Below are 25,490 nucleotides of genomic sequence, written 5' to 3'. Positions count from 1 at the left end.
GCCATCCTTTCCTCACTATCCTCTACTCCCCTTCCTACCCCCTTCCAGTCTTGCCTCCCTTGACCCCCCCTGACCCCTTTCAAGGTCTCTAGATTAGCTCACTCTATGAAAGTCTCCTCCAAAAAGGTGTGTTCCCCTGCTCTGCCAGATCTATCAAGGACAATATTGCCTCTCTCGTCCCTGCCTTGGCTGATTTCTGTAACCACTCCTTTGCCACTAGCTCTTTCCCACAACCACTCAAGCACTCCCTTGTGCATCCTCTCCCAAAAAAGCAGTCTTCTGACCCTTCCTGCCCGGCTAACTACTGTCCTATCTCCATCACCCCTTTTCTCGGCAAACTCCTGGAGAAAATAGTCATCCCCCAACTGAACCACCACAATGCATGTGCTTGCTGTCGCCACGTCCACCAGTCTGTCAGCATCCAGAGGCATCAAAACTGCTCTCATGAACACCCGTAAAGACCTGCTCTCTCATCTTGATTCCAACTCTCCCCCCACTCTCATCCTATTTGATCTTGCTTCTGCCTTTGTCAAGGTCAACCATGCCATCCTCATAAATCATCTCTGTGAACCCTAGGCATCACGGACCAGGCACTGGCCTGGCTGATCTCTTTCCTTCCAAACAAACCTTCCCAAGTATAATTGGGGTCTTTCCTCTCACCCAACTCATTCTCCACCTGTAGTGTTCCTTGGGGATCTGTCCTATCTCTGTGTCTCTTCAATATCTACCTTGCCACTCTGGCCCACTTGATCTCCACCTTCTCTCCCCACTTTCAGTATTATGCCAATGACACACAGCTCTCCTTTATGCTTTCCTCCTCTACCTTCCTCTCTTATACTTGACTGCCTGACTGCTATCCAGGCATGGTGTTCTTCTAGTGATCTCTGTTTATTGCCAGTAAGATTGACATCCTTCTCATTGGGAAACATGCTCCCTGTTTCGCTCCGACTCTCTGGCCACCCTTCTTGGGCCCATCCCCTCGCCCTCTTTGGAGGCAAACAACCTTGGGGTCATTTTCAAAACACCTCTCTGCTTCTCCCCTCATATCACAGAACTTGCAAAGAAGTCCAACTTTCAGCTCCATCTCCACAGAGGCATCATCCCTTTCCACACCTTTTCAAAGCTGCTCAACGTCCCCAGAGCTCTGGTTCTCTCTAGGTATACCCTTCTACTTCAATAATTAAGCACACTTATTGAAATTTGCAGGATATTACTGTTTGGGGTAAAGTTAGAAGATATAAAGGTGAAGATCATACTCACGCATGGATATTCATCTGACTTCCAATGGAATGTTTGCAATCAAGATCATGGATTCACTAAATAATAGATCTCCATATTCAATTCTTACAGTTATACCCAGAAATTAACATTTGTAAAATGCTTCATAAATAATATCTAATCATTGGGCTTCTGCACCTAAATTCAAACACACTGCCTCTGAAGTATGCTGTATGCTGTTTAATGCACCTTTGGCTGCTAGACACAGGAATGACACTTTTGGCTTAACAATTGCAGCTGTGGTGCCCTTTTTGTAAGCTTTCTACTCTAAGGGCCTCATTACGACTTGTGCGGAATGGGTTTACGGCGCCGGTAATGGTGCCGGTGCCATAAAACCCACTCTGCATTATTATGAGGTCCCCTCGCGGGACCCGCTCTCGACATCTGGTTTTTTCAGACGTCCAAAGCGGGTCCCACGAGGGGACCAGGGAGCTAACAACGGGCCTGTGTGTAATGGGCCCGTTGTTAGCTCCCTCCCCATTCCCATTGAGCCCTATGAGAGCTCGAATGGGAAAGGGGAAGGACCGGGCCCAGGTTCCCTGAAGGAGAAAATACCGGGCCCTCCATACTCGGAATGGCCCAGTATTTCCCGAATCAGGGAACCCGGACACAATTGTGGAGGCATCCATGCCCTTATTAAGGGCATGGCTACCTCCAAAGTCGTAATGAGGCCCAAACTATTCTATTAGATGTAGCAGTGGACAAGCTCTGAAATACAGAGAATTTTGAAAATTAAAAGACGTGATCATCCACAAACACTATCTTAGGAATCATCTATTTTTTATTGTTCTTTCTCTTCCAGTCAGACGTTTTTTTGTATCGACTTCCAAACCTAGCAGCTGTGTTTCCTGACTAACTAGCAGACTGAGATCTAGAAATGAATCTGATATTGCCCTACCTGTATTTTCTTGGTGATCTGAACACTTTGGACAACCAAGCCAATTTCACTATTCTTCAACAACTCCTAGATAACTTTCTGTCACTATGATTCAGGTCACCTATCTCGACTGCAACGCTTGTCTAAGAACACACATTGGACCTATGTTTTCGGCAAGGATGATCATGTTCAATTACATACGGCAATAGCTCTGCCATAGTCAGATCATACTGCTGCCCCTTTTTCCTTCCATTTAACTAATGCTAACATGATTACTATGTCTATCAACCCCTGTTTCTATCCACTTATGAAAACAACATTGCTATTAATTAGATGTGTAATTCTTTAGAAACACATCTCTTGCATCTAAGAGAATTTCCATGAAACCAATGGCAATCACATAGTTTCATGTGTGTCTTAGCCATTGCCTTGACACTTTTATTCTGGAACAATATTATTCTCCAATTTGAAAAGAGGAGGGAGCAAACTGATTTACTGTAGTCTTAAAAAAAAGTCTAAATTAAAGAAGAGACACTTATTAAGAGCCTGAAAACTCATATAAAACCTGAACGATAATGCCATACTTAAAACTCACATAACTCAACTATCTCATTAAAAAAATGAATTGATTTCAAAAGCACTGGCATATGAACAAGGTCAATAGCTTACAAATTATCTCTTCAACAACATTTTGTTCACCCTATGGATCAATGTCTCTCATCACACAGTTCTAAGAAACATGTAATCACATTGCCATGTTTCTTTCAGAAAAATAAATAGAGAATCAATAACAGCATTTTTATTATGATAGAAAATGTCAACGTATCTCCCCAAGTTACTAACTCCCCAAGATTGATAGAGCCTCATTTAAAGGTAATTTTTAATGGGATGTTTCCATTTAAAAATGCTTTTGTAAATCAGGCCCGCAGGTTTGTCCACATTAGACAAAGAACAGTTTTTAAATCGTATCGGCTCTTGATAGAAATCTTGCACTCCATAAATAAGTATCACAATCTCGTCAATTATTAACATTTGATTAAGGCAGGCCTATGAGACACTTTTTTTTAAAGGCAATGATTACACATTTAACAAATCATTCAAATACATAGCTTGCGAGTTTCTGCCCCATTTCCAACCTGTCGTATCTGGTAAAACCTTTTGAAATAGTTATGGTGGTTTCATGTGATTTTACCCCTCCTTTTTTTCAGCCATGAATGTTTCATTTTCCAATTCGCCCCATGTTTCAGTGTGGTGCAGCCACTAACTGCAGGTGGAAACACCCTGAAGCCCCTATTATCCAACAAACTTAGTCTTCACTCATAGAACCAATTTGCATTTTCCATAACATACTATGAATACCTTTTGGATATCATAAGGTAGTGTCTTGTAGATGAATATTCTCCACTAACACAGTCTGCTGTGAACATTCTGCAAAGAAATGAGCGGGAACCATTGAGGAAACTCAACTTTAGAGTAAAGCTGAATGGCCTATTAGATCCTCTTCAAGCAGTCTTCCACCTTGTGAAAGGGATTGAAAGCTACTTATGTTGGTCTTACAGACTCTCACGCAAGTTGATTTCACTAACATCTCTGTGCTCATTATTTTGAATTTCAGATCAATTTTCAATATGGTTATTTAATGGGTTGTTCTTGGCATATTAGAGCTTTAGGGATAATGGAATGGATTAACTCTCGCCGACGTCAGCCATTTTGCTACTTCCATTTAAATTAGAGTTGTAATATTTCACTTGTAAATACTTTTGCCCCTTTTATTTAATATTGTTATCTTGCTTCTGCTCGACCTCATTAGACAATATGGACTGGTCCTCTATAACTATGATGATGATATTCAGTTGCATTTCAAAAAACCTGAGACTCTATTGCTAGTTCACTTTGCCTAAATTGATGCTTAAGTGCACTGAATACTTGGATGAGACATAACTTGCTTAAACTTAGCACAGACAAATGTGAGATACTTAGCCATCATCGATATCTTTTGAAATCTACATGTTGGCCCATGAAACTGGACCAATGTCCACCCCCTCTAGCCCAATTGAGGAGTTTGGGAGTCATCTTTGATAGAGATATTTCTCCAGGCCCCAGATTACTTTAATAGTTCAGATGGGATTTTGGCAACGTTGGTCTCTTAAATTAATCACTACTTCCCTTGATCAGATCTAGTGAACCTCAGCCATTGTGGCATTAGTGCTTTCCAGAATCAATTATGTAAACAGTTTTTACCTTGGCTTTCTGGCCTTACTTATTGCCAGGTTCAAATTACTTCAAAATGTTGCAGCCCAAGCAATCACTGACCAACAGGCTTAGAGAGCACATTACCCCACTTTTTCACTCACTCCATTGGTTACCTATGCACCTACACAAAGATTGAATTTAAAGTCCTCTGTGTGGTATATCAATCCTTTCATTATTATGGACCCAGTGTTATTATGAGAAAAAGTTCAACAATAATGTCATGTTAGGGCGTTTTTTGACAACACTTGCATTACTACTAAAGACTACCCATTCTAAAAAGTCCCAAGTGTGCTGAAGTTCTTTAAGATTTCTCAATCATTGTTTGTGGAACGCAACACCCTTAGCCTTCAGTGAAAATTCCAGCATTCAGCTGTTTAAGAATAAAAATAAAAATGAGTTTCTATTCTCAATGCTTTGGCAGGAATTAATTATATCTTAGCAGTTTCATCATATGTGGGATCCTTTCATATATGGATCTAGTACAAGGAGCAGCTCTTCCCTAACACCAATGTCCCTAACCCAGGACTTGGTGATCTGCTCCCCACTGCTTCCTCCTCTGGTTGCTTGTAGATACCTTGCTGACAAATTTCCCACACTACCCCTTCACGCTCCCTTATATCTATGCCTTCTCAATGTGCCCTTCCCCCTATGATTTTTTAAGTACTCTATTTCTTCCAGAAGCTTGGTCCAAGCTCAATAAATACCCTAATAATACCCGTAATAAAAGTACAGAGAAGCCACTAAAAGCAAACTAGTGCTAAACAAATGAAAGCATAACATTGCATAAACCTAGTCAACAATTTCCTGGGATTGATTTCCACACTCCCCATTGGATATTTTTTGTTATTGTGGCGCAGACCCTTTAAATGTGTAATTCAATTACAATAGCATTGTAAACATGGGAGTATGGTCGGCCTTTTCAGTATTTGGAAATTATTACATACTAGCAAAAGTACCCATTCTCCAAATGGGTTCTGTAAACAGACAATATACCAGTGATCCTGTAGGTCACTGTGTCAATTTGCTTATCGCTTGTTGTGCTTTGCACCCTGAAGAAAACTGCACTGAGAATAGGTGCGTGTGGCTGGCTGGCATACCCCAGAGCAGACATTGCGGGGAAGCCAAAGTTAGTGTGCTGCTGCATACTGGGACCTTCTGTGCTCTCTCACCGCCTATCACCTCACCTTGGCATGGTGCAGTTCTTAGCCATGCATTGCAGTGCAAATATCTTGGAAACGGTGCATCGTAGGATCTGGACCTTGAGTTTTATTCCTCGTGTCGTGACCGCTCCTTCTATGACCATATTGAGGTTTCACTTATTTCTGGCAACCGTGTAATGTGTGAAAGTGCTCAAACCCAGGTAGGGGGTGCAGGGTCTAAATGACATGTATCTACTAATGTTTGGTGACTCCTGACAGGTAACTATGTACAATTTGGTGCAGATTGGTGAAACAGAGTGGCGTTGAATAAAGAACAATGCTTCGCCAAGACACAAACCCACAAACACATTTTGACTTGTGCTGAAATCCAGGGAACGGGGTGGGGTGTCCAAATGTCCTGCAGCCAGTAATGTCTGTCCAGAGGGTCCTAACAGGTAACTATGCAAAATGTGGTGCATATTGATGAAACAGTGTGGAATTATATAAGGAACAAGGCTTTGCCACAAATCCCACCAAAAACAAACATCTCAAAGTCTCCAGGTCATGCTGTTCCCAGTGCCTGCGTAACTTAATAGATTCAATAACCAGTAACCATCTCTCTTCTGTTGTTTGTTTTTTTTCCCCAATGGGGATGGATGGTGTTAAGTCATTTTCACTACCATTATTGTGTAAGTCAGCTGTGCGGATTGTTATATCTGGCCGATGGTGGCACACTTGATAAGTTGCAATCACTTAATAATATAAAATGAATACATCCATAAAACTAATCAACTGAATGATTATGTGTTTGTTGAAATAACATATTTCATCCAATCATTTACTAATGTAGATCCAAGAAAAGATTAGGGTATTTCAAGCTATCTATCACAAAGGAGGTTCTAAGACTGCCTCTTTCTTACTTCAATTACTCACAGTAACATCTTTGAAAAACACTTCATGTGAATAAATTAGATCTATGGGAGTAGGTCGGAGTTACTGTGAGTATCCTCTTTGTCATTCTGCTCTGTTCTGTGTTCTTTGTGATCTGTCTCAGTAAATGTATTATATCTTGACATTGAACAGTTTCAGTTAGCTCATTGTCCTTGTTGACCATGAGGTACCTTTCACATTCCCTGTAAGTATCCCTGAGCATGCAATTTTGCACAAGGCACATCTGTCTGAGTTATAATTGATGTCATGAAATCACCGATTCAGAGGATTTGGCAGTTGCAGAAATACAGAAAATGTGTGATATCTTTGAATAGACCTGAATAAGAAAAAGTACAATGTGCCCATAAAGTGTGGAAAATACCAGTTTTACACAGTTAAATGTAAATACATTTCAAAGCCTTTTGACTTACTGTTCTAACATTGTTGGTACCATGTGGACGATTTTAAATGTAGGTAACAGGTTTTCCTGCAATCAAAAACCTCTGGGCCAGTTTAAAGTTGTTGCTCTGTGCTCCCTTCTATTTATTTGTATTTTTATTTTATTGGACATTTGTATGGTACCACAAGACAAGAAGGTGGTGTGGGTTAGGTAACATGGGGTATCATAAGAAAAACAACAAGAACAAAGAAATTGTTATATGGGCCTTGTAACAATCCTACTGTGCAAGTGCATGACACAGTGGTAAGTGCAAGGGGCAGGGGGGTGAAGGGAGAGGTGCACAGGAGTGGGGGAGCCCCACAGGAAGGGGTGGGCAAGTGCTAATCAGGCCAAGGTGGCAAGGGGAACAAGGGGTGAGGGGAGGAACAATACTTTGGACAGGAGGACTGTTGGGATAGTCCGAGAAAGGATGCCTGAGGGCAAGTGCTGGCAAAGCGAGCTGGGAGGGACTGGCAGGCGGTGGTCTGGTCTCTGCATGACTGAGGGGACCAGGCCCCAGTCATAGCAGCAGGTGGGGAGTTTAGCACAGGAGAGGGCGAGGGAAGGAAGAGGAGAAAAGGAAGGTCTTGAGAAGTTTCTGAAACTTGAGAAGATCCAGCTCAAGTCTGTGGAGGACAGGGAGGCTGTTCAAGAGAGAGGAGCCAACCAAGGAGATGGATCTACCTCTTACTCTCTCCTTGGAAAAACGTTTGACCTGCAGAGTGTTGGAGCCAGAAGACGGAAGGATTCTGGCTGAGTGGTATTTCAGGAGGAAAAGCTGGATGTAGAGAGACAGACAGCCTTGTGGATGATGCAAAGGGATTTGAATTTGATACTTACTGGCCTGTTCTGGATTAGTTGGAGGGGGCAAAGAGAGGAATAAGGAAGGTTGAGAAAGAGGCTGTTGCAGTAATCACGCCTAGCGAGAATCAGGGCTCTGGAGACATTTAGCTTCTGGGGGAAGGTGAGGAAAGATAGAATGCCCCTGAGGAAATGAAGCTGAACATTTGACTTCTTGGCAATATCTGTGGTGTGTGGAGAGAATGAGAGAGAGATGTCAAAGATGATCCTAAGGGTTTTTCCCTCACAAGAAGGTGAGAGGAAGGTACCCAGGGTGTCTGGCCAGAGAGAGAGAGAAAAAAACTAGGAGTAGGTGTCCCAATTAGAAGGATCTCTCTATTGCTGGCTTTGAGGCAGAGATCATTGGCAGAACACCATGCCTGAATAACAGTCAGGTATAAGGTAGGAGGAGGAGGAGGAGGTAGGGGAATGCAGCCGGGAGGAGCGCTGTGTGTCAACTGTGTAACACTGGAAGTGAGGAGACTAGATGGACATCAGGTGAGCCAGAGGGCCCAGGTAAATGTCTAAGAGCCATGGAGATAGGACAGAACCCTGGCGGAGGCCACAGGTAGGTGAGGTGGAGGAGAGAAAAGGATCCATTTGAACTTGGGAGAGTCTGTTAGAGAGGAAAGATGTAAGCCACATCAGTGCCCTGTCAGTGATGCCTAGGGTATCACAGAGATGATTTATGAGGATGGAGTGTTAATAGTGTCAAAAGCAGAGGAGAGATTGAGGAGGACAAGAACAGACAGAGAGTTTCCATTGCTACAATGACCATGTTGAGCTGATGGTAGAAGGTGTTCACTTGACAATCATAAACAAGTGTTTGCTAGATTCCTACATATCTGAGTGTGCCCTTTCATTTTCAGCACAATTTAAATGTATGTGAAGTATTAGACTCAAAAAGTATCTTGTGTACAAAAATGGGCTGCTGTTGGCACAATTAATTGTGGTCAGCAACATCAACGTAATGGTCGGCAGCCATGTTATTATAACATTCACTCCTAGATCCTGAGAAAATAACCACTATTCACACCCAATAAGACACTTCTGTCTCAACTTTTAAAACATCCAGAGATGACTGCTTTCTGTGAGCTGCGTGTGACTCCACCCCAAAAAATGCAACCAATGTTCTTTTAAGTTTCTAACAGGGGGTTATATTGCTCTGAACTGTGTGGGTCCATACCAGAGATGATGATGATTCCTTGTGAAATGTGTGTCTGTACGACACATCATTAATCATTAATCTCACAGTAACGCTCTCACAGTTTCTTCATCGCCATTAATTCAATCATTGTGTCGACATGGTCGGCATTCTCTTCAATGTCAGATGAGAAAACTGGGGGATTATTGTGAGAATTCACACACACATGTACTCTAGAAAGTCCCCCAAAAGAGGGCTTGCCATGATATGTCTGTACTAAAGCACTGATACATGTTTCACATATAAAATAACCTGCACTATTGGACTCAAAACTCATGGTGCATACAGAAGTGGGCTACTGCTGAGTTGCGCTTTGTAATTCTAATGCAAAGGTCAGTAACATTCACTCCCAGGTTAGTACCCATTTTAACAGCATGAAACACTTCTTTTGTGGATGTTCTGTGTTCTTTGTGATCTGTCTCAGTAAATGTATTATATCTTGACATTGAACAGTTTCAGTTAGCTCATTGTCCTTGTTGACCATAAGGTACCTTTCACATTCCCTGTAAGTATCCCTGAGCATGCAATTTTGCACAAGGCACATCTGTCTGAGTTATAATTGATGTCATGAAATCACCGATTCAGAGGATTTGGCAGTTGCAGAAATACAGAAAATGTGTGATATCTTTGAATAGACCTGAATAAGAAAAAGTACAATGTGCCCATAAAGTGTGGAAAATACCAGTTTTACACAGTTAAATGTAAATACATTTCAAAGCCTTTTGACTTACTGTTCTAACATTGTTGGTACCATGTGGACGATTTTAAATGTAGGTAACAGGTTTTCCTGCAATCAAAAACCTCTGGGCCAGTTTAAAGTTGTTGCTCTGTGCTCACTTCTATTTATTTGTATTTTTAGTTTATTGGACATTTGTATGGTACCACAAAACAAGAAGGGGGTGTGGGTTAGGTAACATGGGGTATCATAAGAAAAACAACAAGAACAAAGAAATTGTTATATTGGCCTTGTAACAATCCTACTGTGCAAGTGCATGACACAGTGGTAAGTGCAAGGGGCAGGGGGGTGAAGGGAAAGGTGCACAGGAGTGGGGGAGCCCCACAGGAAGGGGTGGGCAAGTGCTAATCAGGCCAAGGTGGCAAGGGGAACAAGGGGTGAGGGGAGGAACAGTACTTTGGACAGGAGGACTGTTGGGATAGTCCGAGAAAGGATGCCTGAGGGCAAGTGCTGGCAAAGCGAGCTGGGAGGGACTGGCAGGCGGTGGTCTGGTCTCTGCATGACTGAGGGGACCAGACCCCAGTCATAGCAGCAGGTGGTGAGTTTAGCACAGGAGAGGGCGAGGGAAGGAAGAGGAGAAAAGGAAGGTCTTGAGAAGTTTCTGAAACTTGAGAAGATCCAGCTCAAGTCTGTGGAGGACAGGGAGGCTGTTCAAGAGAGAGGAGCCAACCAAGGAGATGGATCTACCTCTTACTCTCTCCTTGGAAAAACGTTTGACCTGCAGAGTGTTGGAGCCAGAAGACGGAAGGATTCTGGCTGAGTGGTATTTCAGGAGGAAAAGCTGGATGTAGAGAGACAGACAGCCTTGTGGATGATGCAAAGGGATTTGAATTTGATACTTACTGGCCTGTTCTGGATTAGTTGGAGGGGGCAAAGAGAGGAACAAGGAAGGTTGAGAAAGAGGCTGTTGCAGTAATCATGCCTAGCGAGAATCAGGGCTCTGGAGACATTTAGCTTCTGGGGGAAGGTGAGGAAAGATAGAATGCCCCTGAGGAAATGAAGCTGAACATTTGACTTCTTGGCAATATCTGTGGTGTGTGGAGAGAATGAGAGAGAGATGTCATAGATGATCCCAAGGGTTTTTCCCTCACAAGAAGGTGAGAGGAAGGGACCCAGGGTGTCTGGCCAGAGAGAGAGAGAGAAAAACTAGGAGTAGGTGTCCCAATTAGAAGGATCTCTCTATTGCTGGCTTTGAGGCAGAGACCATTGGCAGAACACCATGCCTGAATAACAGTCAGGTATAAGGTAGGAGGAGGAGGTAGGGGAATGCAGCCGGGAGGAGCGCTGTGTGTCATCTGTGTAACACTGGAAGTGAGGAGACTAGGTGGACATCAGGTGAGCCAGAGGGGCCAGGTAAATGTCTAAGAGCCATGGAGATAGGACAGAACCCTGGCGGAGGCCACAGGTAGGTGAGGTGGAGGAGAGAAAAGGATCCATTTGAACTTGGGAGAGTCTGTTAGAGAGGAAAGATTGTAAGAGGATTCAATTCAACACTACAGCTAAGTCAAAGCCTAGTCTGGGATCCTGAATGGAAACCCTTATGGATATATCTTTATGTCCAGTTCATGCGTTCTGGATGACTACCCCTATATAACACCCCTCTCTTGGAATCCCCCTGACCCCACTGAGCCAAGAAGTGGTTCTGTTTTGCAAGTTAAAAGGTTTATTTGAGAATTTAAACAATATAGATATATATCACACTTTATAATAAATTAATAATTGGATATCACACTGAATCTGAGCAGTAATCAATAATGGATAGTCTGGCACTAGCACACTTGTGAATAGGAACAGAAGAATAAGGTGGTAGAGAATGCTTTATATAAGTTCAGATGGATGTAATGTTGAATGAAAATGCAATACAGAAAATACTCAATACGATTTCAACAAAACAATGTAATCACTTTTCTCTGGCAATCCCCTCCCCCCTTTATGCAATGCAAGGAAATGGAAGGAAAGCACACCGTTCTCAGAAATGCAATCAACTGTAATTCAGTTCACCCCAGCAAGCTTACACTACAGAAGTTGGAAACACAGGCCCAAAATGCTTTTGTATGTGCTGGCAATGAAGTGGAAAACATGCTAGAATGCTTTTAATTCCCTCTAGAGGTTCAGGGTGAGTGGTATCTAGTTAATATTAGTCCAGGCTCACTCTAGCAATGAAATTGTATGGAATAGGAATGCGGTTCTAGGTTCGTTGAAAAGCTAAGATTCTAAGCTTTCAGAGGAAAGTTACTGCAAGTCTCTAAGACAAACGCTTACAGAGTTATGAACGATTTTGTGAAGGTTGTTTTTCGGATTTGAAATTTTAAAGTTCAAAGTGACAAGTGACAGCTAACAACTAGAAAATGACAGGTGACAGCTTTACAAATGACAGGTGACAGTTAGGAGGCAGTTCTACTTAGATTAAAATAGATTGAATTATATTATTTTAACTAAGAGATTGGTTCTGCACAGTTCTGCTAGGTACTCACAATATATTTTTGAATTAGAATGGGCCTCGCCACGCATCTGGTCAGGTTTTAGACTGGACTCTGGTCTGGTCTCGGCACTTCACAGTGATCTGGGTCAGCTCTCTGGTTCTGCTAACAGTGGTCTGGGTCAGCTCTGCTCTCTCTGGGTACAGCACTGCTTCTGGATCTTTCTGCACAGCTTTCTCTGGAGATTGATGGATTTGAAGTCTGGATCTCTGGATGTGGTATGGTCCGGCAGCATGCTCCGCAGCAAAGGGAATTGAATGTCCCTATCTGTCCTGACTGTCTGCTTTTATGTGTTTTGAAGATGGGTGTGTGTGCAGCATCACTAGGCTCTACCCCTCTCCACTTGTCATTGGCCACTTCCTCCTCTTCCCCTTGATTGGGGGAATGAAATGAAGTGTCATCATGATGAGGTCTGTTTATGGTACAGAGAACCCACCCCTGTCAAATTACACACAATCTATATTTTGACCCAAAAGACATATTTGCACAGGTACACATTTGTTTAAAATTACATGCACCCATCACATAACACAGGAGGTATCCCCTGTCCAAATCTACTCTTCCTGGGAGCTTGCATTCAGAAATGGCAACATTTGCACTTTTTAACTGGTTTCGTAATATCGGACATTACCCCAAATTTATACACATGTGCGCAAGGAGTATGGCAATTACTTGATGAAGTGTCAGATTTTTAACATGCATACATTTTAAGTAATACCCTCTTAACTGCTAGTTTGCCCCCAGATCATACCACGGTTCCAAAAACCTCTTAAAATGTGGGCAGAAAAATCACAAGAATTATGGTATCATTTAAATAATTATGACAAGTCCGTACTATGAGTTATTCATCTTTTTCTAAAACCATATTCTGGCTAGAGGGGTGTGCCTTTTCAGGTCACATGGTACAGAAACCAGTTTTTCCACTTTCTTCAAGCTCAGCCTCTGTCTCCAGTTTCTCCCCCTCCCAGTTTCTGCCAAGAGGAAGCCATTTTTATTACCCCTGCAATAAACCATCTGCCTGGGCCCTGGAAGGCCCATTGTTCAAGAGGAAGCCATTTATGGCCACTTCCATAAACCCTCTGCCTGGGTCCTATGTTTAGTCTCTAGCAGTCCCTTGGTAATCCAATCAGAGAAGTGTCATATCCCTTTTGGTGGGAGCAGCAAAAGGCAGGTCGGCCTGGGAACACAGCTGTTGTGCAAGTCTCAACTCCTGTCGGGGGTAGCTGGTGGGCAGAATTCAGTTCCTTAAGCCAGGCTCCAGCTAATGTCACTTTTAGTTACCCAGTTTTCTGCATTCAAATAAAACTAACCATTTTTTACATATGCAGCTAAAATGCTGATTCTAAGTTTAAACTATGACATTTAAACAATTGCAACCTATGTGACACTCAAAAGTAGGTCACTCATTTCTTTTAAACATTTAGGTTTTTAGTGTCTTTCAGTCCAAATTTACTTAAACTGCTGAAATCCACAGCTCAGCCAGTCCTGTTATAAACCTTCAAGTCACTTCAGAATATAACTTTAGATTGTATCCACCTCTCAGTAAGTCTTTCTTTGGCCTGCTTTGGGTTCATTTATTCAGTTTTACACAAAAAGAGAAAAAAGTCTGGTGCTGTTTTAAAACGGCGGCTTTCTGATAGTGGTGAGTACTGGTAATGCACCCATTTTTGGGATTTAAGAAAATGAATTCCCCACAATTCTAGGTTGCTTTTGGCAATCAGCATTGCCATTCCGAATGGTTTCAGACTACTGTGTGGGTAGTCCAATGGTGGTTTTAGGCAGTGTCCTTCTGTGCCCATAACATCGGCAAAAAGGGTGGCAGCCTATTCTTCATGCACTTCCCTGTGCATTTTCTGGGAAGCTCTGGCCGTCATGATGTTTTCAATGCCAGTACTGCACAGTTTTGAGGTAGGGCTTGGACGCGTGGATAAAAACATCCCACAAGCCCCCCTCTTGCGATGGCCATTCTGTTTCACTGATGGGACTCGCAAGACCTGGGATGTTTCCTCATCTTCTTCCAATAGATGGCACAGTTCAGCATCTTTTCCTCCATCCGGTCGGATCGATCGGTTCTCCTCGCCGGTCCTGATGGGAATATTGGGCGGTACACTGGGCCCCTTGCGTCTCTGCTCCCGGTCTCCGGATCGTCCTCCTTGGCCCGTCTCCAGGTTTTCTTTCTCCTAGGACGACAAAGGAACAGCGGCAATACCTACTCATAGACATTTTTCCCCCACCATTGATATAGTCGGGTGGCATATAAATTTATAGTCAAAACATATGGACATGCACATTTCTTTTTGCATTCAAAAACGAAAACACCCACATTGAGAAACTCAGAATCTGATTGGCGATATGTAGGATATTTTAAGTTAGAACTGAATTAATCTGAGACAGTATCCTCTAGGATTCCAGAGGATTTCTCCAGTTGTTGCAGAGTGTGCCTGGGATGGCAACACTTCAACTGGTTAATGTGGACCCACTTGTCTTCCCCCTCTGCCAAACCGCCTTTGGGGATGCGGATCTTGTAGGCCACAGGGGAGATTTTGTCTATAATCGCAAAGGGTCCCTTGCATGTAGGCAAACATTTTCGCTGTTTGGCCTGGTTCCTTTGGAAATTGTATAGATAGACCCGGTCCCCCACCTGATATTCCTTCCTGGAAGTTTTCAGGTCATAGTGGGTCTTCATGCTATCAGCTGATCTTTCTAGATTCCGCTGAGCATAAGCAAAAGCATGTTAAAGGTGTTTCCTTAAATTCTCCACATACTCATGAGTTGTGGAGGCATTTATCAGTGTCTGCTCTTGGGTCCTGTAGAGCAAATGCTGAGGAAGCACCATCTTGCGCCCAGTCATTAACTCAAATGGTGACATTTTGGTTGCAGATGAAGGGGTAGATCTGATTGCCATTAGGACCAGAGATAATCGGATATCCCAACTTGGCCCAGAATCTGCCACAAACTTCTTTAATATGCTCACAATGTTTCGGTCATATCTCTCTACTGCCCCAGAAGAAGCTGGCCGGTAAGCAATATGCAACTTCCTTTTGACCCCCAGTATCTCCCACATTTTTGTCATTACTTCACTGGTGAAGTGGCTACCTCTGTCCGACTCAATCCTTTGAGGTAGACCAAAACGGGAAAAGATGTGGTTAATCATCAAGGCAGCAGCAGTTTCTGCCTTGCAATTTGGGGCTGGGAGACATTCCACCCACTTGGTAAACAAGCATGTCACAGTCAACATGTACTTATTCCCCCTAGCAGAGCGAATCACGGGGCCTACAAAGTCGATTTGTAAATCTGACCATGGCAGTGCCATCCCCCTCTTTTGGAGAGGTGCACGGTGCGTGAGGGATGATGGCTGGAATTGTGCACACACAAGACACCCCTTCAAATATTGGTCGAGTTCCTGCCCCATGTGTGGCCAGTATGCAACCTCTCTTAAGATTTCCAGTGTTGTGTGAAACCCCCTATGACCGGCGGTGGCCGCATCATGGGCGTGACTTAACATCAGGCTTCGGAATGAGGTAGGAACCACCCACTGATCGTGGCCAGCTTTGGATTTCCTTACCAACAAACCGTCTTGGATCCGGAACATTTTTGGACATTTCATCAACACTCTTAGGTCCTCTTTCCCAATGTAATCGGTATCCGTCAGGGGAAAGTTCTCAGGGTCCTCAAGGTGTTGGTAAAACTTACCAATAATTGGATCCCCCTTCTGAGCGGTAATCAAATCAGCATCAGGGGTCTCCTTACTCCATTGTGCAATTGAAAGGTCGTTGTGAGCATTTGTCTGGGACCTAGTGATAGCAGTGACCTGGATTTCCCCCAACAGGGACTCAATATCAATTAGATCCCCTTGGATGGCCCCGGTTTTGGCCAGCTGATCAGCTAAGTCATTTCCAGTTTTGTCTGGTCCCTCTACTTTGGAATGACCCTTGATCTTTTTCCAATAGATGGTCATCTCATTCGAGGTGACCAGATCATCAATGTTTTGGATCAACTTCCCATGTTTCAAGGGTTTGTTATTAGCACATAACATGCCTCTGGTTTTCCAATTAACCAGGTGCTCCACGAACCCATTCCGTACATAATCCGAATCTGTGATTATGACCAGTTCGTGGAGTTGATGCTGGACAGCAGTGAGGATGGCCTGATGCACAGCCATCAATTCTGCCACCTGACTACTTCGGGGACCAATTTTGTATCCAGCGGAGGGTTCTGGGAACTCATTCACCCATGCATTCCCTACGCCGGCCACCAGTTCTTTCACCCCGTCGTTGTCAACATGGTAAGAGCATCCATCCACATATACAGTGGGCATTCCCTCACACTTGTCTTCTTCAAAGACTTTGTGGGGGGAATTAAGGTATGCCTCCATGTTGTCCTTTATTTTTAGACTTTCGTCCTCGAGACAGTTTTCTCTGGCACAATCATGCAAGTCAGCCAGACCTTGCGCGAGGGGACTCTTCTTGTTTTGGCCATATCTGACATCCACAGGAAAGCCTTGCATTGACAGAATCCAGGAAGTAATTCGGGAATTACTCACATTTCCGGCCCGGATTCTATCACTTTGGAGATATTGCAGAGGCTGGTGTGGAGTCTCCACTATGATGTGTTCCCCATGGATAAACGGGCGGTAATTCTTCAATGCCCACACCGTTGCCAGGAGTGCCTTCTCACAATCGTTGAATTTTTCCTCCACAGAGGATAAAGTTTTGCTCGCGTAGGAGATTACTTTATTGACCTTGTCATGCTTTTGGTATAATACTGCCGTCAGGCACGTATTAGAGAACCCCGTCTCCAGGAAGAACTCCTTGTTTCTGACAGGGTAAGCTAGGCAGGGCGCTTGTGAGAGGCTTCTTTTGAGCTGCCTTACCGCCTCTGCTTGTTCTGGACCCCATTCCCACTTGACCCCCCCCTTCAGGAGATGAATCAGGGGTCTGGTGATCTCTGCGTAGCCCTCAATGAACTTTCTGCTGTAATTAGTCAGTCCAAGGAGGCTTCTTAGTTCCCGCAGAGTTGTGGGGTCTTTCAGTTTCTGAAGTGCTTCCACTTTCTTTTCCTGGGGACAGAGACCCTGAGGAGTAATCTCATGCCCCAAGAAATTAACACGGGTTCTACACCACTGTGCTTTCTGAAAGGAAAGTTTTGCTCCGGCGGCCCTCAACTGCGTCGGAACATAACGGATCTCCGCTATGTGTTCCTCCACAGATGAACTTTTGATGAGGACATCATCTACATAAGCCAGGTTACCCCTCGCACCCAGGTCGGGCATGGCCTTATGTAGGAAAATGTTGAATTCATTGCCGGAGTTGAGGTATCCGAAGGAAGTCCGGGTCCATGTGTACTGCTGGCCCCCAAAGGTAAAAGCCAGTTTGTATTGGTCCTCCCTGCTGACAGGCACGGTCCAGTATCCATTGGTCAGGTCTATTGCAGTGAATACCTGTGACCCCTGGATCTGGGCCAGCCCTTGGTCAATGTAGGGCAGAGGCCATCGGGAAGTATGGACCCGTTTGTTGAGCTCCCTGAGGTCGGCGCAGAGTCTCCACTGGCCGTTTGGCTTCAATATTCCCAGCACCGGATTATTGAAGGTGCTGTGAACTGGACGGATTATTCCCCGGGACTCAAGGTTCTTAATTATTTCAGTAAGGGATTCCATGGCTGCGAGAGGCAAACGATATTGCTTCACAAACACTGGAGTCAAGCCAGGGTCCGTGGGGATTGTTGTTGTGTGGATGTCGGTGCGGCCACAGTCATATGAGTCTACTGCAAAGAGATCTTGGAAATCCAAGAAAACTTGTTTCAACTTTTGCTTTTGTTCCAGAGTCACACAGGCATCAGCTAGGTTGACTCTCTCTTCCACCATCTGCCTGAAGCCTGGAAAGACTTCTGGTTTTGCTATTTCAGCGGCCTCCTCCAGCTGGGTGGAAAAGTCCTTGGTCAGAGTGCTGATTTGGACTGGAGGCTTCAGGTGGGAAAGGCAGCCCTCATGGACCTGGAAAATCACCTCATCCCTCCTGAAGTCACAAGTCACATCTTCCTTACCATAAGGGCAAGAAGTGTACACCAGGAAGTTCCCCCCATGCCGGGTAAAAATCCTGTCTGGTGTTGTATTGTCATCACTGTCACTGTCAAAGCAGTCCTTGGGGATTGGCCCTAACAGTTCATTACCTAAATCTATGGAAAAATGTCGGTCATCAACCGCCATTCCAATAATGGTGCCTGCGGCTAGAGTAATACTCTTTAAGTCGCTGTTATCCACCTCTATTGGAATGGTTTCATGTTCTATGTTGACTAATGGAGTTGGGTTTACCCCCAACCCTTGCTGTTGGAGAGAAGCGTTTAGATGTATGTAAGCATCAGGGTTTTTCAAATGTTGTCCTCTTTTAACTTTCACTTCCAGGGAGAATTGTCGGGTCCTTTCTGGGATGGTGACTTCCTCTTTAATCTGAATTTCAACTGCATAAGGTAGCAATTGAGCTGACCTAAATGCTCTTTCTGGATCATCAAAGCCCATGGGATTATCCGCTAATCGGGACCAAGCTTTGAAGTTTATTAGGTCCAAACTAATGGCAAAGCGATTGAGAATGTCACTGCCTAAGTAAAAGGCGGCAGGGACGTCTCGCACGACCCAACAATTGTGGACTATGCTCTTGTTGCCAATGGAGATTTTGAGCATACACCTGCTTGGCAGGAGATGTTTGGAATTAGGTGCTTCCAGGTCCATTTCCCATTTGTCTATCAGTTTGAATGTGGGAATGGCTGGATCTTTTGGGAGTTGGCGAAACATGGCTTCGCTGATGAAGCTCTTACCATTGTTCACACACACTCGAGCGAGAACAGAGTCCTTCCCATCATTTAACTGAACAGGGATGAACAACTGCTCTCCAATTTGCTGAATATCAGCCAGGCTCTGAGCTGATTTCACATCTTTCTGGACTATAGGAGTGGGAGTTTCTGATTGTGGATTAGTATAGATTCTCAGAGTGTTTCCTTCCAGTGTGGAATACCACCTTAAACTGGAAGGAAGGTTGATTTTCAGAAATAGAGAGGACCCCCCATCACCAGTCTGTTGTCCTACTGCTATTACTGTCACGTCTGGAATTTGGCTATTCTGGAAGTGAAATTCTACTTGGTCAGATTTTTGTTCAACCATGTGGCAGGTGCCGTTTAAACTAACATGGTTGACACTCTGTTTTAATTTTATTGGTCGGCTAGTCTGGGTCCAGAGGACCTTGTTTATGCAATCTATTAAGGGTGACAACCTCCTCAGGAGGTCATTCCCCAGTAAACAAGGGGTGCCCTCTGGAGTCACAACTATGACCGGGTGTTTCAACTTGTGTCGCCCAATTTTAATGTCCAAATCTGCCGTCCCCTCGACGGGAATTTCCTTCTTGTCAAAGTTCTGGAGTTGTCCAGGAAGAGAGGTGAGAGGAATTTGGTAATTCTCTCCCCTTCCTGCATTCAGTTCATCAAAGGCCCTTCTGGACAGAAGGGTAGCTTGAGATCCCGTCTCCACCAGCGCTAAAATTGTACCCTGCCCCTGTACTTGTACCGGGGCATAATATCTTCCCTCCTTCTCCTCAAGGGGGCACAGATAATGCACATTTTTGGACAACTGGTGGGCTAACTTTCTGGTTTTGGACATTGCTAGAGAAGAGATTTGGGCAGAATTCTGTGGAGAGCCTTGGGAATCTGAAAGAAAAAATTGGCAACTGGAGATCAGAGCCATTGTGGGTTCCCCTGGCTCCCGTTCCGGGCCGCCCCCCCCTTTTTGGAGGCAGTCACCAGGATGGGTTTGAACCAGGGGATTTTCTTTCTGTTGGTTCTGGGATGAGATGGTGGGCGGCGGTAGCTCAGTCTCCACCTCTCCCCAGTCTGGATTTGCATCCCTAGGGACCCATTTTTCTTTGGGAGGAGTTCCCCCTCTCTGAAGGAGAAGATCCTTTTCCCAGGATCCTCTGAGGATCCCTCTCCCTCAAATTGGAAGATCTGTACCTCCTCCTCAAACTGTGTCTGTTTGGGTCTTTTGTTTCTCCTAACCCCCCTCTGTTCCTTAGGAGGCAGACTTTCAGGGGCAAGAGATTTTGTTTCCGGTTCCTGGGTTTCCAGGGGCTGTTTACAAGTGAGGAAGGAAGCTTCCTCCAAGGCTTTACACCCCCCTTCCCTTTGTGCCTCCTCCCTGGGAACCGGTGAGCTATCGGGGTGCTGCCCCCGTCATTGTTCTGGGGCACCAGGTCCAGAGTTGGGTGCGTTCTGCGCCGGCATGCCGATCTGAGGGTTCTGCTGAGCCCTCAGTATGTGACCCAGATCCCGCGCCATGTTTTGAACCTGGCGCTCTAACTGGGAAACCCGCTCAGGCTGATACGGGGCCCTGTTTTCTCCCCTGGGCTGATCCCGGGAAGGGTAGCTATCCCTTCTTTGGTAGTACCCCTGGTTGGGAAGATTTGGATACCCCTCCACCCTTGGCCTCCCCTCTCCCGGATTCGGTTGTCTGGGCTCAGGGAATTGGGGAAAGAAGGGTGGAGGATTTTGGGGTTGGAAATTGGGTGGATACCTGGGGAAAAAGTTCTGCCCAGGATTCGGAGAATTTCTGCCCTCCGGTGGGAAGTTGGGAGGGAAGTTCCCTGGGTTAGGTGCTTGGCTGGATCCCCCCCCTTGGGCTGGAGGAGTCCACACATAACCCAGGATGGGTCGACTTCCCTTGTAACGGGGACTTACATAGTCAGGAGAGCGAGGGACCCCATTTGTGGGACTACCTCCTTGACTCCCTGTTTGTGACTGGCCCGAGGATCTTCTGGGCCTAGCATTATTAGGTGCAGGTAGGTTTTTAGGCCCCCCCATCTCCAAATCCAAAACGGGGGCAACCTTTACCTCTGCCACCTTGGCAGCAGCAGGGGTGCTGTTAGTTTTGGGGTTTTTGGGCTGGTTTTTGTTTTCCACCGGTTTCTGCACCTCGTAGATGCGGGTGGCTTGTTCAATGACCCATTCTAAAGATCTTTTCTCATGAAAATCTCTCACGAGCTGGGTCATTATGTATTTGGGCAAGGCATGGAAAAACGTATTAATAAATTCTCTGCTATCCGTGCGCACCCTTCTGGTGGTCTGCGCAAAGGCACGTTTCAGTTCTTGCACAAACTCTTGTGGGGCCTGATCCTCCCCACACTGCAAATTGTAGGCTGCCTTGCGAGCCTCTTGGGGATTTCTGTGAACAGAAAAATGTTTTAATATGGCCGCCCTATAGGTGGACCACCTGGAATGATTTTGGTCCTCCAGCCCTGCAAAGAAACTGGAGTACTCTGGGGAGAATGTCCACTTTACATATTGGATACAGCTTTGGCTGTCCTTCAAATGAAAAGTCTCCATCATTTGCTCATAGAGCTCCAAGTGTTCCCAAACAGAGTACTTGGCGTTCTTATGATAAGGCGTGATGACACTCCTGATTGCCTTAATCTGTTTTAATGGGTCCTTAAGCAAGGCCCTTTTTGTCTTATTGGCCTTTTTGGTTCGGGTAACCCTTGTCCATTCGTCCTCTGACTCAGAGGCACTGCTCCCAGAGGTTCCTGTCTGATCTTCCAGGTTTTCCCGGATTCTGCGAGCCTGGGAATGGCTGGCTGAATGTGGGGACCTGGTCTCCTGTGTCCTGTACCGCTCAGAGGAGTCTTCAGATCCCTCCTTGCTGCCAGGATTTGATGGGTACCCCCCCACTGACCTAACTGGGCAGAGGTTTTCAGGATGCCCTTAATGGGCCTACTCTCCTGGGGTTCCCCATCAAATTGCACTGTGCTTGGGTGCCCATACCCGGATGCCCGCCCCTCCATTCCTGGGTGGTACCGGCCTATGAGCCCCATGCTTCTGGCTGGATAGTAATCTGCCATGCCTGTGGCCCTGTGCTCATGTGCGCCAGGGGACATGGGGGTGGCAGAGTCCAGGGACTGAGAGAAATAAAGGCCTCTGGTACTAGGGCTCCTGGGGTTATGCTCAGGAGTTTCTCTTTCCCAGCGAACCTCATCTCTATCCGCCCCTGCTCCCTGTTGCAATGCAAGAGCCTGCGCCTTCAGTTCCTCAGTTAAGGCCTTACTAGACTCTATCAGTCTCTCCTGCATCGCTACCTGTTGTTGGAGCCTATCATTGTGCTGGCAGAGAGCCTCATTCTCTCTCTGCGTTTCCTGATTGGTCCTGGAGCACTGGGCCAGTCTTTGCTGCAGGAGGGTTACCTCCTGAGCTGTGTCCCTATTGGCCTGCTCCTTTCTTGCCAGAGCATCCTCCACCTTCCTGGTGTGCTCTAACAAGTTATGGTGTTCTTTTTGGAGGTCACCCAGTCCCTGGAGGGCCAGGTGATTTTCTTCCATTTTCCTTTTTAAGTGGCAGACTTCCTGGCCTAAGGTATCCCTTTCCTGACTAAGAGCCTGCATCTGTGCCGCCAGGTCGTCCCTTTGCCTTTGGAAGGCACCAGCTTTCTGGCGCTCCTGATCAAACTCTGCCTGGGTATCCAGGTCTTTCAGAATCAGTTTATTGCTCTCTGCCTTCTCCCTATCTAGGTGGCTTTGCAGGGTGACTACCTGCTCAGCACATACCCAATTGAAGTCTAACTGTTGCTCCAGCTTTTTCTGGCTCTGCAGTAGGGAGTGCAAACCTTCTTGGTACTCCTTCTACAAGGCCAGAAATCTGGTATCCTGGTCAGCCTTTTCCTGTTGCAGGATGTCCATATCCTTCTTTATTTTAATGATGTGCTGTCTACTCTCATTTTCTGACTCCTGGCTCCCCTGCAGCCTCTGCTCAGAAGAGACCAGGTCAGATTGGACCTTCTCTAACGCCATCTGTCGCTTATTCGCCAGATCTTGGCTTTCAGTACATTTATCCTGCATGTCTCCCATATATAGGTACAGGTATGCCGCTATCCTAACCATCTGGTCTTGTTCATCCTTAGCCTTCGGGGCCAAATATAGTTCACTCAGGGCCACATGTAAGGGACCCTGGTCTCTCCATATATCTGACCCTGTTTCCGTGATCTGGGGTGCGATTGCTTGCAACCAGACCGTCTGGTCCTGATCGGTCCACTCACCTCTCACAAATAGCTTATGTAAGAAGTGCTCTCTGGCTATTTTCATATCTAGCAAGGTCGTCATTCTGGAATTTGAGTTCCTTCCTGACTTACAGAAGTTTGTATTTTATTTTTGCAAAACAGACCTTTTCCTTAGAGCGTTCCTTTGAGGAGTGCTTTACAGCGTAACACAGCGTGGTGATCTGACTGGATATGTGTATCTGGTCAGCTGGCACGCTGTATTAATCTGCACAAATGGTAGATCTAACCCAAACGTCCCGCTCGAGCCCCCAATTTGTAAGAGGATTCAATTCAACACTACAGCTAAGTCAAAGCCTAGTCTGGGATCCTGAATGGAAACCCTTATGGATATATCTTTATGTCCAGTTCATGCGTTCTGGATGACTACCCCTATATAACACCCCTCTCTTGGAATCCCCCTGACCCCACTGAGCCAAGAAGTGGTTCTGTTTTGCAAGTTAAAAGGTTTATTTGAGAATTTAAACAATATAGATATATATCACACTTTATAATAAATTAATAATTGGATATCACACTGAATCTGAGCAGTAATCAATAATGGATAGTCTGGCACTAGCACACTTGTGAATAGGAACAGAAGAATAAGGTGGTAGAGAATGCTTTATATAAGTTCAGATGGATGTAATGTTGAATGAAAATGCAATACAGAAAATACTCAATATGATTTCAACAAAACAATGTAATCACTTTTCTCTGGCAATCCCCTCCCCCCTTTATGCAATGCAAGGGAATGGAAGGAAAGCACACAGTTCTCAGAAATGCAATCAACTGTAATTCAGTTCACCCCAGCAAGCTTACACTACAGAAGTTGGAAACACAGGCCCAAAATGCTTTTGTATGTGCTGGCAATGAAGTGGAAAACATGCTAGAATGCTTTTAATTCCCTCTAGAGGTTCAGGGTGAGTGGTATCTAGTTAATATTAGTCCAGGCTCACTCTAGCAATGATTCAGGGATGGTTCTTAAGAGGCAAACACATTTTTAGCAAGGAAACTGCTGTTTTCACACGTGGAGAAATTTGCAAATCGCGGCAAATTCGCGAGTGCGTTTTTCGCGATTGCGGCGAAAGTGTATGGAATAGGAATGCGGTTCTAGGTTCGTTGCAAGTCTCTAAGACAAACGCTTACGGAGTTATGAACGATTTTGTGAAGGTTGTTTTTCGGATTTGAAATTTTAAAGTTCAAAGTGACAAGTGACAGCTAGCAACTAGAAAATGACAGGTGACAGCTTTACAAATGACAGGTGACAGTTAGGAGGCAGTTCTACTTAGATTAAAATAGATTGAATTAGAGATTGGTTCTGCACAGTTCTGCTAGGTACTCACAATATATTTTTGAATTAGAATGGGCCTCGCCACGCATCTGGTCAGGTTTTAGACTGGACTCTGGTCTGGTCTCGGCACTTCACAGTGATCTGGGTCAGCTCTCTGGTTCTGCTAACAGTGGTCTGGGTCAGCTCTGCTCTCTCTGGGTACAGCACTGCTTCTGGATCTTTCTGCACAGCTTTCTCTGGAGATTGATGGATTTGAAGTCTGGATCTCTGGATGTGGTATGGTCCGGCAGCATGCTCCGCAGCAAATGGAATTGAATGTCCCTATCTGTCCTGACTGTCTGCTTTTATGTGTTTTGAAAATGGGTGTGTGTGCAGCATCACTAGGCTCTACCCCTCTCCACTTGTCATTGGCCACTTCCTCCTCTTCCCCTTGATTGGGGGAATGAAATGAAGTGTCATCATGATGAGGTCTGTTTATGGTACAGAGAACCCACCCCTGTCAAATTACACACAATCTATATTTTGACCCAAAAGACATATTTGCACAGGTACACATTTGTTTAAAATTACATGCACCCATCACATATCACAGGAGGTATACCCTGTCCAAATCTGCTCTTCCTGGGAGCTTGCATTCAGAAATGGCAACATTTGCACTTTTTAACTGGTTTCGTAATATCGGACATTACCCCAAATTTATACACATGTGCGCAAGGAGTATGGACATTACTTGATGAAGTGTCAGATTATTAACATGCATACATTTTAAGTAATACCCTCTTAACTGCTAGTTTGCCCCCAGATCATACCACCGGTTCTAAAAACCTCTTAAAATGTGGGCAGAAAAATCACAAGAATTATGGTATCATTTAAATAATTATGACAAGTCCGTACTATGAGTTATTCATCTTTTTCTAAAACCATATTCTGGCTACAGGGGTGTGTCTTTTCAGGTCACATG

The sequence above is a fragment of the Ambystoma mexicanum genome, chromosome 3p (genome assembly GCF_040938575.1).
Source record: "Ambystoma mexicanum isolate Mex_15411 chromosome 3p, UKY_AmexF1_1, whole genome shotgun sequence".
In the NCBI taxonomy this organism is placed as follows: Eukaryota; Metazoa; Chordata; class Amphibia; order Caudata; family Ambystomatidae; genus Ambystoma; species Ambystoma mexicanum.
The sequence above is the reverse complement of the archived record's forward strand: the minus strand, read 5'-3'. Positions refer to the sequence as shown.